The 12379-nt window shown below is 45.9% G+C and overlaps 1 long non-coding RNA gene and 1 pseudogene across 1 annotated transcript in view; one reads left to right on the top strand and one right to left on the bottom strand.

Annotated features, from left to right (window-relative positions):
* Window positions 1-12379, top strand: part of LOC136790427 (uncharacterized) — a 276363-nt gene that overhangs the window by 133234 nt on the left and 130750 nt on the right. The window lies entirely within an intron of this gene.
* On the bottom strand, window positions 3486-5392 carry LOC106039495 (cytoskeleton-associated protein 2-like; annotated as a pseudogene).

The following is a 12379-nucleotide window of genomic DNA, read 5'->3' as shown; positions in this document are numbered from 1 at the left end:
TGAGGATATTTGCACACACGAGGCAGAAACTAGCTAACAGGATTTGTTTCTGATTAGCTGTTTGGTCACACTATGGTTTCTTACCATCAGGGCATGTTAGTGGAGAAAAGTACAAGTCTTGTAATCTATACTTCCACTGCTTCACAAATGGCAGAGCTGATGGACAGAAGAGAGTGGTACTGATTAGATCCACAGCAGTGATTCACAGCCTGGGATTATAGTTTCTGCAATTTGCTTGAGTTTGTACAACCCAAGTATCAGATAACGTCACGATTTACATTTTCTATGGAACACTGTCTCAAGAATCTATTGATTTGTGCTGCATCAGATTACTCAAGGGTTGGAGACAGCCAAAAGGAGAATTTTACCTTTTTTTTTCTGCTGACATTTGAAAAACAGGATTATACAACTTTGCGCCTAGCCCTGCGTAACCTTCGGCAATCAGCCTTGGAAAGTCACTTTAGAAGTACAATTTTTTAGGCTTTCTTTAAACAGTTAAGACCTCTCTTCAAATCCCTTGAAGGAAAGCATTCGTCTGTTCCAACCACCTTAGCCACAAACAAGATGCAGATCAAGATGGGGAAAAAAAAGGCAGGAGATGACTGCAATTCACCCTTTGGGTTCAGTGTCACCCTCATTCTGCCTTAGGCTGATCCAGAACCCACTGGGGGTTTGTTCATTAGTGTTTCTGGGCTTCTGGATAATTGAAGTTGAATGGGATCGGTCATCCCTTGTGTTCCCTGCTACTACTGCCTGTTGTAGCACATTCTCTGTGTGACATTGACAGGACGGTGTTTCTGTCAGTGCCCAGCCTTCCACTACCCCGGTCCATACTGCTTCATGCAATACCCAGCCCCCCAGTAGTACTTAACATGATTAATGCTACAGAAACTGGACATATAATGTTTGATTTTTTAATTGATTTTTTTTCCCCCAGTGCTTAGTTGTCTATACTTAAACTATTTCCAGAAGAGCAAATTGAAGGATTGAGCCATTAAAAACCATAATGTTAAGGCACCTACTCAAATGTGCCCAATTTTCACAGGAACTGAGCTTCTGTGTTTGCCAAGAAACACAGTTCTGAAAAAGCAGAATCCATGGGCAACGCAAGTGCTCTGTACCTCCTGAAAATCAGATCGCTCTCAGTTATATGCCTACTTTAGTCATCAGAGTTTGGCATCAGATCTAACGTGTATGTGGAAATGAGTCGGGAGGGGAAGCTGAGTGGTTTTTTTTTTTTTTAAACTTCTCAGCTGCTTTGCTTAGAAGTCACAAACCACTCTTTGTAAGAGTGCAGCTGTGGCTAGTCCATCACACGGTATTTTATCTTAGGATAAGACAAGCACTGAGGCAACGTAGCTCCTATTGTTGCTTGTCTGTCATCCTATGTTAGTAGAATTCAATGCATGCAGTGTTCGCCAAGGAGATGTGGCATTAGAGCTGCATATGTAGATGAAGCCTCCCCAGATGTGTTGTACTGAAAATGCAAAGTTCAGAGCCCGGAGCACGCAGCAGATACTTTTTCTCTCCTTGGGATCTTTATAACTTGATGAGCCAGCACGGACCCGATAGTCTCAAAGGAAGTAATAGCCTTTGCCACAACGGGTCACCCTCTGATGTAATGGGAGGAGACATCTTCAAATTGCTGAGCCAGGAGTTGTGCAATCCAAAATGTCAACTTGAAACATGTCCTGGCGCTCAAGAAGGAACAGTAGAGTTGAATGTTCAGGTGCTGGAGATGCTTTGGTGTTTAGAGAGCATGGTGGCTCAGCAAAACGACTTTAGACATGTCTGAGAAAACAATGGAAATTGCCAAAATTGAGCTATTGAGAGATTCAATTTGTAGCGAAGGAGAAGGAAATTACCTAATTGTTTCAGTGCACTAGGAAACAAATGTAATTCTTAGTAGGCAGAACTCTTTTCTTGATCTAATGGTGGTGTTAAATCCCCAGTCTCTCTTCAAGAAGGTGGGATGCCAGGGGTCTGCCTGGGATCAGTGGTGTTTCCACCCTTTTTCTGATGTTACTGTGGCACACGTTTGCCTTCCTTTGCAAAGGAGTGTGGTGCATGGGCTCTTAATTAACAATTAATCTAATCTCTTCTTTTGCTTCCCAGTTCACTTCCACCATATACTCCTTTGCAAGGACAAAGTGTGGGGACCCTGAGTGAAGAGTGATGCTGGGGTAAGGTGGCAAGGGGGAAAAGAACTTTTAACTGGCACAAATTTGAGGCTTTCCTAGGTTCCTCATTGTTTTGTTGTCCAGGCATTTTCCCGGCTACAGAGGAAAAAAATGTTTGTGATATGTCTTTGCTTCTCTGTACCAGATACTACAGTGATGTCTCTCACTAGAGTAACCATATCCAACTTACTTCACCTCAGGAATTTGAGTCATCCTTCACCAGTTCTTTCGCAGAGTTCAATGGTGCATAGGAAACATTGAATTGCTAAATGGGGGGTGTGGAGACAAGTCAGCAAAAGCTAAGGGTTAATGAAAAAAGCTAGAGCTAAGCTGGATAGGTTTGGCTCAGGCAACAAGAGGAAGAGCTTTGGAAAGTGTGGATTCCAGCTTCAGATGCTACTGCAGGGGTGAAATGGTGATCCCTAATACTGCCGTCAACTGTGATTGCCACTCCACACACCATCACCTTCTTGGTAGTAGCAATAAGAGAAAACCTGATTTTCCTTGGCTTAGAAAAAGGAAGAAAAGGGGAAAAAGAGCTATAGCAGTCTTGCAGCCCAGAGAGTCATCCTTTTTTGGAGAAGCTCTGTGTAGCCTAGTTTCTTATGTTCAACTGCTTCTTTTCTCAAGCAGATTTCAGAGTTAAAGAGAACTCAATCACAAAACTGATTATTAAAGGAAACTGCTAGTAGATGGTGGAGGAGGGAGACCACTGAGGTCAGTTCATGCTGTTCACAAATGAATGTTACATGGTCTGTGGTGCTGCACGGTGTTGCAGATTCAGAAGGACGTCTCCCAACATTCTGCTGGTGCTCCAGCATGGGAACTGGGCTAATTAAATAAGTCAAACCAAAGTTAAGTTGCATCCTTGGCAAGTAGGTGCTCATCAACACAAATGGCCTGGGAAGAATGTGAGGGGAAAAGAGAAAGAAATCCTACTAGTCCATAAATCTGACCTCCCTCTTATTCCTCTACGAGTTATGAAGGAATGCAGCTACTTAGGAATCTGGTAACTAGCTAAATGACAAGGGGCTGTAATAATCATGTGGAAGGAAGGCAGGAGAAGACATGAAGTGCCATTTGATTCCTCAACTTTTCTTATCCTTTATTTTTATCCAAAGTGATTCTGAGAAATTCAAAACTATGCTGGATATTCACACGCCGCCCCCCCCCCCCCCCCCCCCCCCCCCCCCCCCCCGGCACTTGACCTAGACTTTGCAAACAGGACAATGAATTACAAAATAGAAATATAATATATATGATTTTTAATGCCAAATAATTGACAACTTAAAGTCACTGAACATTTGAATGAACTATTTGTAAATTAATTATTTAAAATTTGTTTTTACAAACAATCCCTAGGAACACAAGAATAAATTCAAAGTGATAATGACCTGTTTGCAGATAATATCTTTAAATGGAAAAGTGAAGTTGTTTGAAAGAGAAAACAACCATTCTGTAGCGAATTATTTGCTCATCTCTGTTTCTGAGATGTTTCATCTTCTCCCATGGGCTCCCAGGGCACAGGCTGCTCAGCCTTCTCCCCTCCTGGTGGTTGGTCTGCAGTCTTCAGAATATCACAGACAACTTCTCCGAGCTCCTGGAGTGGGGCAGCACCAGCGCAGACTGCGGCTTTGTACAGCTCCATCACGTCAAGGGGGCTGCTCCGGGCGAGCAGTTTCACTTTGCAGATCCAGAACTTGGCGCATTTCTCTGCTCGGGGCTCACGGGACAGAATTGCAGAGAGCTCCTCCGACTGGACACCCTCCTTGATGAGCTTCAGGCACTCAGTTAGCAGGTTGTTGATTTTGTCCAGGTGGAGCTGCTCAGGCTTCTCTGCTTTCTCTTCCTCCTCGACAGCGGTCCAGGCCGGCAGCTTTTCTCTCACTGGCTTTTTTTTGGACAGCATCATAGGTGGCCGTTTGTAGGACTTGCCTTTGGATGCCAACCACTGCTCCAGTTGTCTCCTCCGATCCTCAGCCATCTGGGTCTTGGGGATGCACCCTGCGTGCACCCCGCATGCCTGCGGCGGCTCCGGGTTCAGCCTCTCTCTCCTGCTCTCAGCCCCTCGAGCTTTGGGGCTGTGAGACTGGCCCATGGCGGCTCTGGCTCAGGACGTTGCCGTGTGTCTGGGCAGCGCTGCCTTCACGTCCTTCCTCTCTGACCCCCCTTTAACCGCGGGCCTTCGCCCCGTCACCGCAGCACCCAGCTTCACGCTGGAGCTCCTCGTGGACCCTAGGTTTGCGGTCCCCTGTGGCCTGCTGGAGGCTTTGGGGGAGATCTTTTCGCTTGGGGAGCCCTACTGCGGTGCTGAAGACTTCCCTCCAGAAGCGTGCCAAGTGGCTTTCCTACGGGTTGCCCTGCTGTACTCATTTTTTCATGTTTTACTGCTGTTTTTTTTTGTGTAGCAAATTAGTAGAAACAGCAAGCGACTGAGGGGGTTGCAATGGTTGGGTTTTGCCACTTGATTTTTGAGATGCACTCTTTGAGCTTGGCAGGGACTTCCTGAATTTGTCCTGAATCAGCATTTCCTTAGCCTGGCAGCTATTAATTCTGTCCTTTGGGCCCTGGATGGTACTTGACACAGTGCCTGAGGTTTGCCTATGAGCCAAGGCTCTCTTGTTCCTGAGACTGCTTCCATCAGACTGAAAAGCTCTGCTCTGCTCAAGGTTTGTAGGTGCTTGTGCTGAGAAGTTCTCTTTGGTGCAGTCCAGATGTTCCTGCAGGCCCTTGCTCAGTGACGAAGGTGGCCTGGGAACAGGGCGGCCATGTGTGGTCTCCTCAGTCCCTCCTGGGTTTAGGGAACCAGAGGCAGAAGCTGGGAGCCTCCTTCAGGGCTGTGTAGAAGGGTTCACACCCGGGACAAGCCCCGGGGGCAGCTCTTCCCTGGCTGCTCTGGATGTACCACGGCTACTCCCCAGGATGTACTTGAAGATTTCTGTGGGGCAGCGTGGCCACCCAGCGGTGTGGGTTTGGAGGCAAGCTTGCCGTCCCTCTGAGTGTCCTTCGCCACGTCCGGGAGAGCATCCCCTCTTGTTCCTGTCAGCATGTTCTTGTTTAGAAACTGGTTTTAGGAGTGGATCCAGGCGATTAATCCGGTCATTTAAATAGGGCTTGGTGCTCGGGTGTTTCATCTTTCCTGTGGCTGCCAGGTACTCCTGGAGTTTTCTCCTGTGCTCGTCCTGCTCAGCCTCAGCCGCCGCCTGCGCCATGTCCGGACCCTGTCCTGCAGCACCCGGCCACAGCCTTTCACTGCCGGCCGCTCCCGCTCTACTCTGCGCTGGTGCGGCCTCACCTCGAGCACTGTGTGCAGTTCTGGGCACCACAGCACAAAAAGGACATTAAACTGTTGGAGAGTGTCCAGAGGAGGGCGACGAAGATGGTGAAGGGCCTAGAGGGGAAGATGTATGAGGAGTGGCTGAGGTCACTGGGCCTGTTCAGCCTGGAGAAGAGGAGGCTGAGGGGAGACCTCATCACAGTCTACAACTTCCTCACGAGGGGGAGTGGAGAGGCAGGTGACCTATTCTCTGTTATCACCAGTGATAGGACCCACAGGAACAGTGTTAATCTGAGGCAAGGGAGGTTTAGGCTGGACATCAGGAAGAGGTTCTTCACCGAGGGGGTGGTTGCACACTGGAACAGGCTCCCCAGTGAAGTAGTCACTGCACCGAGCCTGTCTGAATTTAAGAAGAATTGCACTGTGCACTTAGTCACACGGTCTGAACTTTTGGGCAGACCTGTGCGGTGCCAGGAGTTGGACTTGATGAACCTTATGGGTCCCTTCCAACTCAGGATATTCTATGATTCTATGGATTTCTAAGCCTTCATGCATGAGTCACAGGCGATACGATGAAACAAGGGATTTGCATGGAAAAAAAATCTCCCATCTTTTTTAAACAGCCATTTCATCACTTCCTCTGTACTTCCAGCTTTTCTCTATACACTGAATTAAGTTGGGAAATATATATATAGACTATACACCTAATGATATCCTATACAGTTGTTTCTTTCCACCAAACATTCACTTTATCCATGCTGTTATTTTTGAAGCTGTTACTGAGTGAGAGATTTTTAAACTATTTTTCATCATCAGTGTGTACGGCTTTTTACGGATGTGTTTTGGAGAGATTGCTCTTTACACCAAGGTTTCTCATCAGTGGATATTTTTTTAAAAAAGTGGGATTTTTATTGTTTGCCAAGGTATCTTTTTCTCCACAGAAGTCTGGCGGTAACTTGTTTTGCTGTTGTCTGTGTATATATCTTCTGACTGCATTTCTTTTGTAATGATGTGCTGCGTATGCCATGCATGGGTCTGCAAATTCAACAATATGATAAATTAGAGAAAGATGATGATTGATTTAAGAGACCTATTATTTCTACCACACTCTGCTACAGGCATACCAGGACTGCAGTTTTGAGCAGGCGTCGCACTGCTATCAGTATCTTTTAGATAAGCTTTAAATAACTACTGGAAAAACACTCTGGACAGTTTTATGAAGATAATAACAGCAATTAAATCGTGACTCTTTCAGGAGAAACACTCAGCACACCACTGAAGAAAATATCTCAGTGAGACCTCCTTGGTCGGATGTAGAGATACAAAAATACCTGCCGGGAGGCTGGGATTGATGCGGCCCGCGATGGGTGGCAGGGGGCTTTGTGCCCAGGCAGGTGGGCAGAATTTGTGCTCCACGTGGGCAGGATATGTGCTCCCTGCCCGTCAGACCTCTGGGCTCATGTCTTCCCCTGGCTCCATCTTGCTGACAGCCAGTGGGGCAGCCCTGCCACCAAGCACCTCCGCCAGGCCAGGCCAGGCCCCCATGCGGGGGCAGCTGTTGAAAGGCCGTGGTGAGCCCAAAGACTGCAATTTATGGCGAACGTGCTGAACGGTGGCCTCGGGGATGGCCTGGCAGGGCAGGGCAGGGGGCTGGGTGGCACTCGCTGGTACTAAGAAGGCAGTGTCTCCTTATCCTGCTCAGGCAACCCCAGGGGCTTTCTTCAGGAAGGAGGTTGCTCCTGAAGCGCCCCCTGGTCTGAGCAGCAAGGCCATGGTGGAGCCCTGCCTCCACTCAGGAAGGACAGCCTGAGGGCTCACCGATCTCCAGTCGCTTACTGGGCCCTGTCCCTCCAGTGACAGGTGATCCCTGCGGTTGCCTTTTACTCTTTCCAGGACATCACGGAAGTGGAGCTGCCCGTCTGGGTAACCTGATCCCCTGCTGCCAGTTGGGAGACCCAAGTCCAGTCTTTGTTTCTGTCTGGGGATGTTCCCGTGTGTGTGTGTCCTGCAGGCAACAGCTGATGGCCTGCTGGTCGGGGCAGGCCCAGGGCAGGATCAGCTTTCACCTCAGGGGTGACATCCTTCCATTCTCCAGCAGTTGGCTGAGAGGAATGCTGTCTAACCCAGCCAGCAGCTTACTGCCAGGGGTGCAGACCAGTTTTTCCCAGCTGCCAACCCATAGCTGATGGTCTGCTGGAGCTTGCACAGAAAGCAAATAATAGCAATGGGAGTGGATCCCTGACTTTTTATGTATTGTATAAAATAGCCCTGTAAAAAGGTGAAAAGCGGTGACCCAGCTGCAATCTTGTTTCTAGGCCTCATGGGAACACTGAGATGCAGAGGTGGGAAAGTGGTCTTTTAAACCAGAAAAGCTTTGGTAGGGAAAGCAAGGAGGATATTAGCGTGGAGCAGGAATATCCAAAAAAAGGCGTGAAAAGCTGTTCCTAGTGGGTACAATTACTTAAGTCCTTGCTTCATTTATATTCCTCCCATACCTAGCTGAGTGCTCACTGACTTAATGGTGGCCTCTTAAATGTCCTGAGAGTTGTCAGTTTGCTAGCTTCCTCCGGGAATAAATAAAATCGACTGGTAAGCTTGAAGTCGTGTCTATCTGAGGACTGCTACTTTTGTAGGAAATAAGCTCCGCATTATGCATGTGGACAGTGAGCCACCAGTGAAGCCAAAGTGAGGAATAATGGCGCCTTTAGAGCTTTCTTCCAAATGCCTTCTATTAAAGTTTTACATTCTGAAAGGAGCTTATTGCTTTCAGGCAGGACTGTTTTACCACAAGAAAATTGGAAAGGGGAGGAAGAAAGAAGAGAGGAGGGGAGAGAAAGAAAGGAGTCCTGCATTGCATAAAAACAATTGGGACTTAGTGGAAAGTGGAATTGGTTACTAATGATCTGTGGCTAAGAAAGTATTAAACAAATTCAGACTCCAGCCTCTGTGATGATAATACTCAGTGGGTGAGAGCAAGGCAACGTGAATGTCAGTGAAGAATGAAAGCTGTGGTCCTGCTGCAGCCTGGTGTGGCTGCTGCCCTGGCTCTGCTGCTCCGCCTGACTGCCTGATGCCCACTGCGATGCAGTCCTGCGCTAACAATTAACAGCATTCCTGGCTGCTCCTTTTGAACCAGCACACAAACAATTTTCTGCCTATCATCTCTCCATTCCCCTCAGTCCTTTTGAGTGTTCATTTGAAATGGGGTTGTAAGGAGCCTCCCTGCAGCAGGGAAGAATAAGTTGTTACCACTGAAGGAACTGCTTCCTTCCAATGGCATGTGTTATGCAGGAGATCTGGCTACATGATTATTGTAATGGTTCTTGCTGACCTTAAAATCTTTGTCATTTTCTGCTTCAGCAGGGCTGACTTATATCCTAGAGGCTGTAATATAAGGTTGGCTTTTTTTGTGAAATATTGGTGTTGACTCTTCCTGCTGTCCACTCCCTATGACAGTAATCTATGCCACTCAGAAGAGTTCATCTTATGCACTGCATTCATACAAACTACTGTAGTTTTCATTCTGTTTTAAACATTTTTAATGCCAGGCACTTCTACTGTGGCCACAGCCTCCGTGGGCCAAGAACACCTGATATGGTTCTTTGCACACCATGTCTGTGGGAAAGCTTCCCTTCCAAGAAGTGGATCCTGAGAGTGTCCCTGCCCTATCCTGGTGTCTGTGCACCGCTTACTTCTGCAGCAGTAAATATGCAGTGAGGAAAGCAGTCTTTTGGGGGTCATTACGTTCCACGTCTACAAATGTGTCAGACAGCAGTGTAAGCTGTCTGTAAGGTGTAAGCAAAGGTATTTCCTTTCCCAGTTCTGCAGGTGGGCATGGCAACCTTCATGCTGGACTGGGGCTAGGTGCAGGATCTGGTTCACATTACTTTGTCAGTCACTGCATCCTCAGGTAAAAGAAAAGCCCATGAGTAGGCTGCAATATCACTTCAGAGCTTGCACAGCAGTGTGTTGCCAGAGAGATGTATTTTGTGTCAAAGCCTCGATCCAGTTCTGAGAACTGAAAAATCTGGAGTAATTGCTGTCTTTCTATGTGTATGTCCATGGCTCTGCCTTGTGAGGTGCTGCTGTTGACTGCGTATCATAAGCAAAAAGGGAAAGAACATGGGGTTATGTATCCAGGCTCCACTCAGAGCCTTTCATTTTCTTACCTTGCTAGAATATTTTCTAGTTTGATGACTTCAATCACAGGCTTCTTTGTTTATTTGCTCTGCTGCTAAACTGTGATTTCTTAAATCACTCCCTGTTGGCCCTTCTATAATTCTCAGCTTCCCTAATAACCTTAATTTTCTGTCCCAATTTTCTTCTTCGGTGTTAACACCTGCTATTTTCTTTTTCTTTGTAAACTGGAAACTCTTATGGTGCAACTCTGTTTAGTGGAGTGGCTGTGGTGAGCTGAAATATCTTAATCAAATCCTGTGCTCATATGGAGCTCAGGCACCAAGGAAATTTGAAGGTGTGAAACTGTTTTCTATTCAAACAATGAAAAATAATTTGTCTTCACTACTATTGTATGGGAAATTCACCAGAAACAAATGGTGTGGTCATTTCAGTCAGACTGTAGCTTTTGATCTTGCTTGTATACCTGAATTGTTAGAGAAGGGAGAGAGGAATCCATATACATACAATTTTTGTGTGTTAATGAATGCATGTATATGAACCAGTAGGCATTGAAGTGTTTCTTTCTCATTGGGAAAGCACTATTGCTGGGAAATCGTCTTTGTGCTTTTTCAGATATATGAGGTCTAGTTGTGCTACTTTGCATCATCACGCCAGAAGAACTACAAAAGAAAAATCAATTTTTCTCTAATAGACCTGATGTGTATTGTTTTGCAGATAAAATCAGCCTCTGCTTATGTACCTCACTTAGTTTCTGCCTGGAATTGTCTCCTAGTCTTGATCTCGTTTGCTTCTATGTAAATGTAGTGAAAACTGCCTGACAGTCGCAGGTATTGCCCAATTTGCAGTGAGGGTGCATACAGTCAGAACTGGCTCCCAGGACTGAATTCTGCGTCAGTGTAAACCTTGATGTGACATCCATGGTGTGAATCTGGACCAGCATCAGCAGATGCAGGACAACATGAAGTTCTTGCTCCTGAAAGCAGACAGTTTAGATATTGAATGTGAACATGGATAGAGAAGAGGATTGCCCATCAGCAAAAATGGCTAAATTGAGTTAGACCAAGGACCCCTGGGATCCTCTCTCGTGCAGTATCTGTGAGCACGAGTCCTGTGAGAACAGAGCAAGACTAATACTTCCCCTTAATGCTCTCCTGGCCTTTATCTACTTTCAGCACAAAGAACTTCCTAAGCTTTTTGAGCTCTATTTAGCAACGTGTCTTGGAAGCTGTATTTAGACAAGTGGATGTGTCTTACAAAAATTTGTCTGACTTCCTGTTGAGCCCACATCATTTTCTTGTATGCACAACTTCCTTTGACAAGGAGCTGCACAGGCAAACCACCTTTGTGTGAGGGCTGTCTCTTTTTGTTTGCTTTAAATCTAGCTACTATAAGCTTCATTTGACAGTCTCTAGTTCTTGCAGTGGATAGACAGCAAACAGTCAGTCTCTATCCACTCGCTCCACAGTATTCATAAGATTTCAGAACTCTATAAACCATTCCATAGTTTATCATAGTTGATCTTTGAGCTTTTTCCACCTCAAATGTATCCTTTTTTGAGATAAGGGGACCCAAACTGAAAAAAAAATCAATCTGCAGATCAACGGACTCATTATATTTTTGGTTTGCCTTTGAGTTGTATTTTTGTGCGTGTGTTCGTTTTGTTTGTTTGTTTTTGACTGCTACTGAGCTCTGAGCTGATGCTTTCATGGAGCTGTCTGCTGTAACCTCAAGCTCTCACTCCTAAATAGTAATTGTCAGCTCAGAGTCCATCATGTTATATGTAAAGCTGACAATGTTCTTGGACACATACATTACTTTATACTTCCTGAAACTGAATTTCATCTGCCACTTTATCTCCTAGTCATTTAGACTTGTAAGGTCTTCTGTGGTCCTTCACAGTAGTACTTTGAATAATTTCATATTCTCAGCAAACTTTGATACTGCCCTAGTCAACCACCTTTCCAGGTCATTCAGGAATATGTTAAACATCACAGGTTTCAGAACAGACCTGAGCAAAATTTCACGGTGAAGGATATTTGTTCTGTTGCAAGGACAGACCTATTTCACATCTATCAGCCAGTTACCTGTCCCTGCCAGGTTCTTCCCTCTTATCCCATGGCTGCTACGTTTCTTTAGAAACCATTAACGAGAGACTTTGTCGAAAGCACTTTGAAAACCTAGCTGTACTTTGCTTGACTAGCTCACCCAACCCACATGCTTGTCAACTTCAAAAAACTTTAATGGATTTTACAAGGAAGAAATTCCCTTTACAGAATCAACCTTGGCTTTTCCAAGTAGACTGCATTTAGACAGGCATCTTAGATAAAGTCTGTCCTTTGTTGTAGCTTTTACAAATTTGTGCACTAGAGATAACAGCTTGCAAGCCTGTAGCTCTCTGAATCCTCCCTGGCACTACATTTGCTAGCATTTAGTGTTAATGGTGCCCAAAAATTAAACTGGGAGGTCACATTAGTGGTTCATCTTTGATCTCCTTGGGTTTTCTCAGAGCGCCTGGCTAAATACTGCCCAATCCAGAGGTTTTGTTAGCACTTATGGGAACTGTACGGTAGCCTCTCCACAGTTACTGACATCTCAGATGGACGCTCTGCAGCAATGACTTCCAGAAAGGCTTCTAGTGAGGAAATCTCTTCAGTCTCTTCCACAGCACACCGTGATGCAAATATTCATTCTGCTCTTCTGCGACAGCCTTCCCCTCTCTGAGTACTCAGCCTGGCTGTCAGTGCGCCCTACAGACTGCCTGGCAGGCTTTTTGCTCTGATGT

The sequence above is a fragment of the Anser cygnoides genome, chromosome 3 (assembly GCF_040182565.1).
Source record: "Anser cygnoides isolate HZ-2024a breed goose chromosome 3, Taihu_goose_T2T_genome, whole genome shotgun sequence".
Classification (NCBI taxonomy): Eukaryota; Metazoa; Chordata; class Aves; order Anseriformes; family Anatidae; genus Anser; species Anser cygnoides.
Note: the sequence above shows the minus strand (reverse complement) of the source record. Positions and strands in the feature narration are given on the sequence as shown.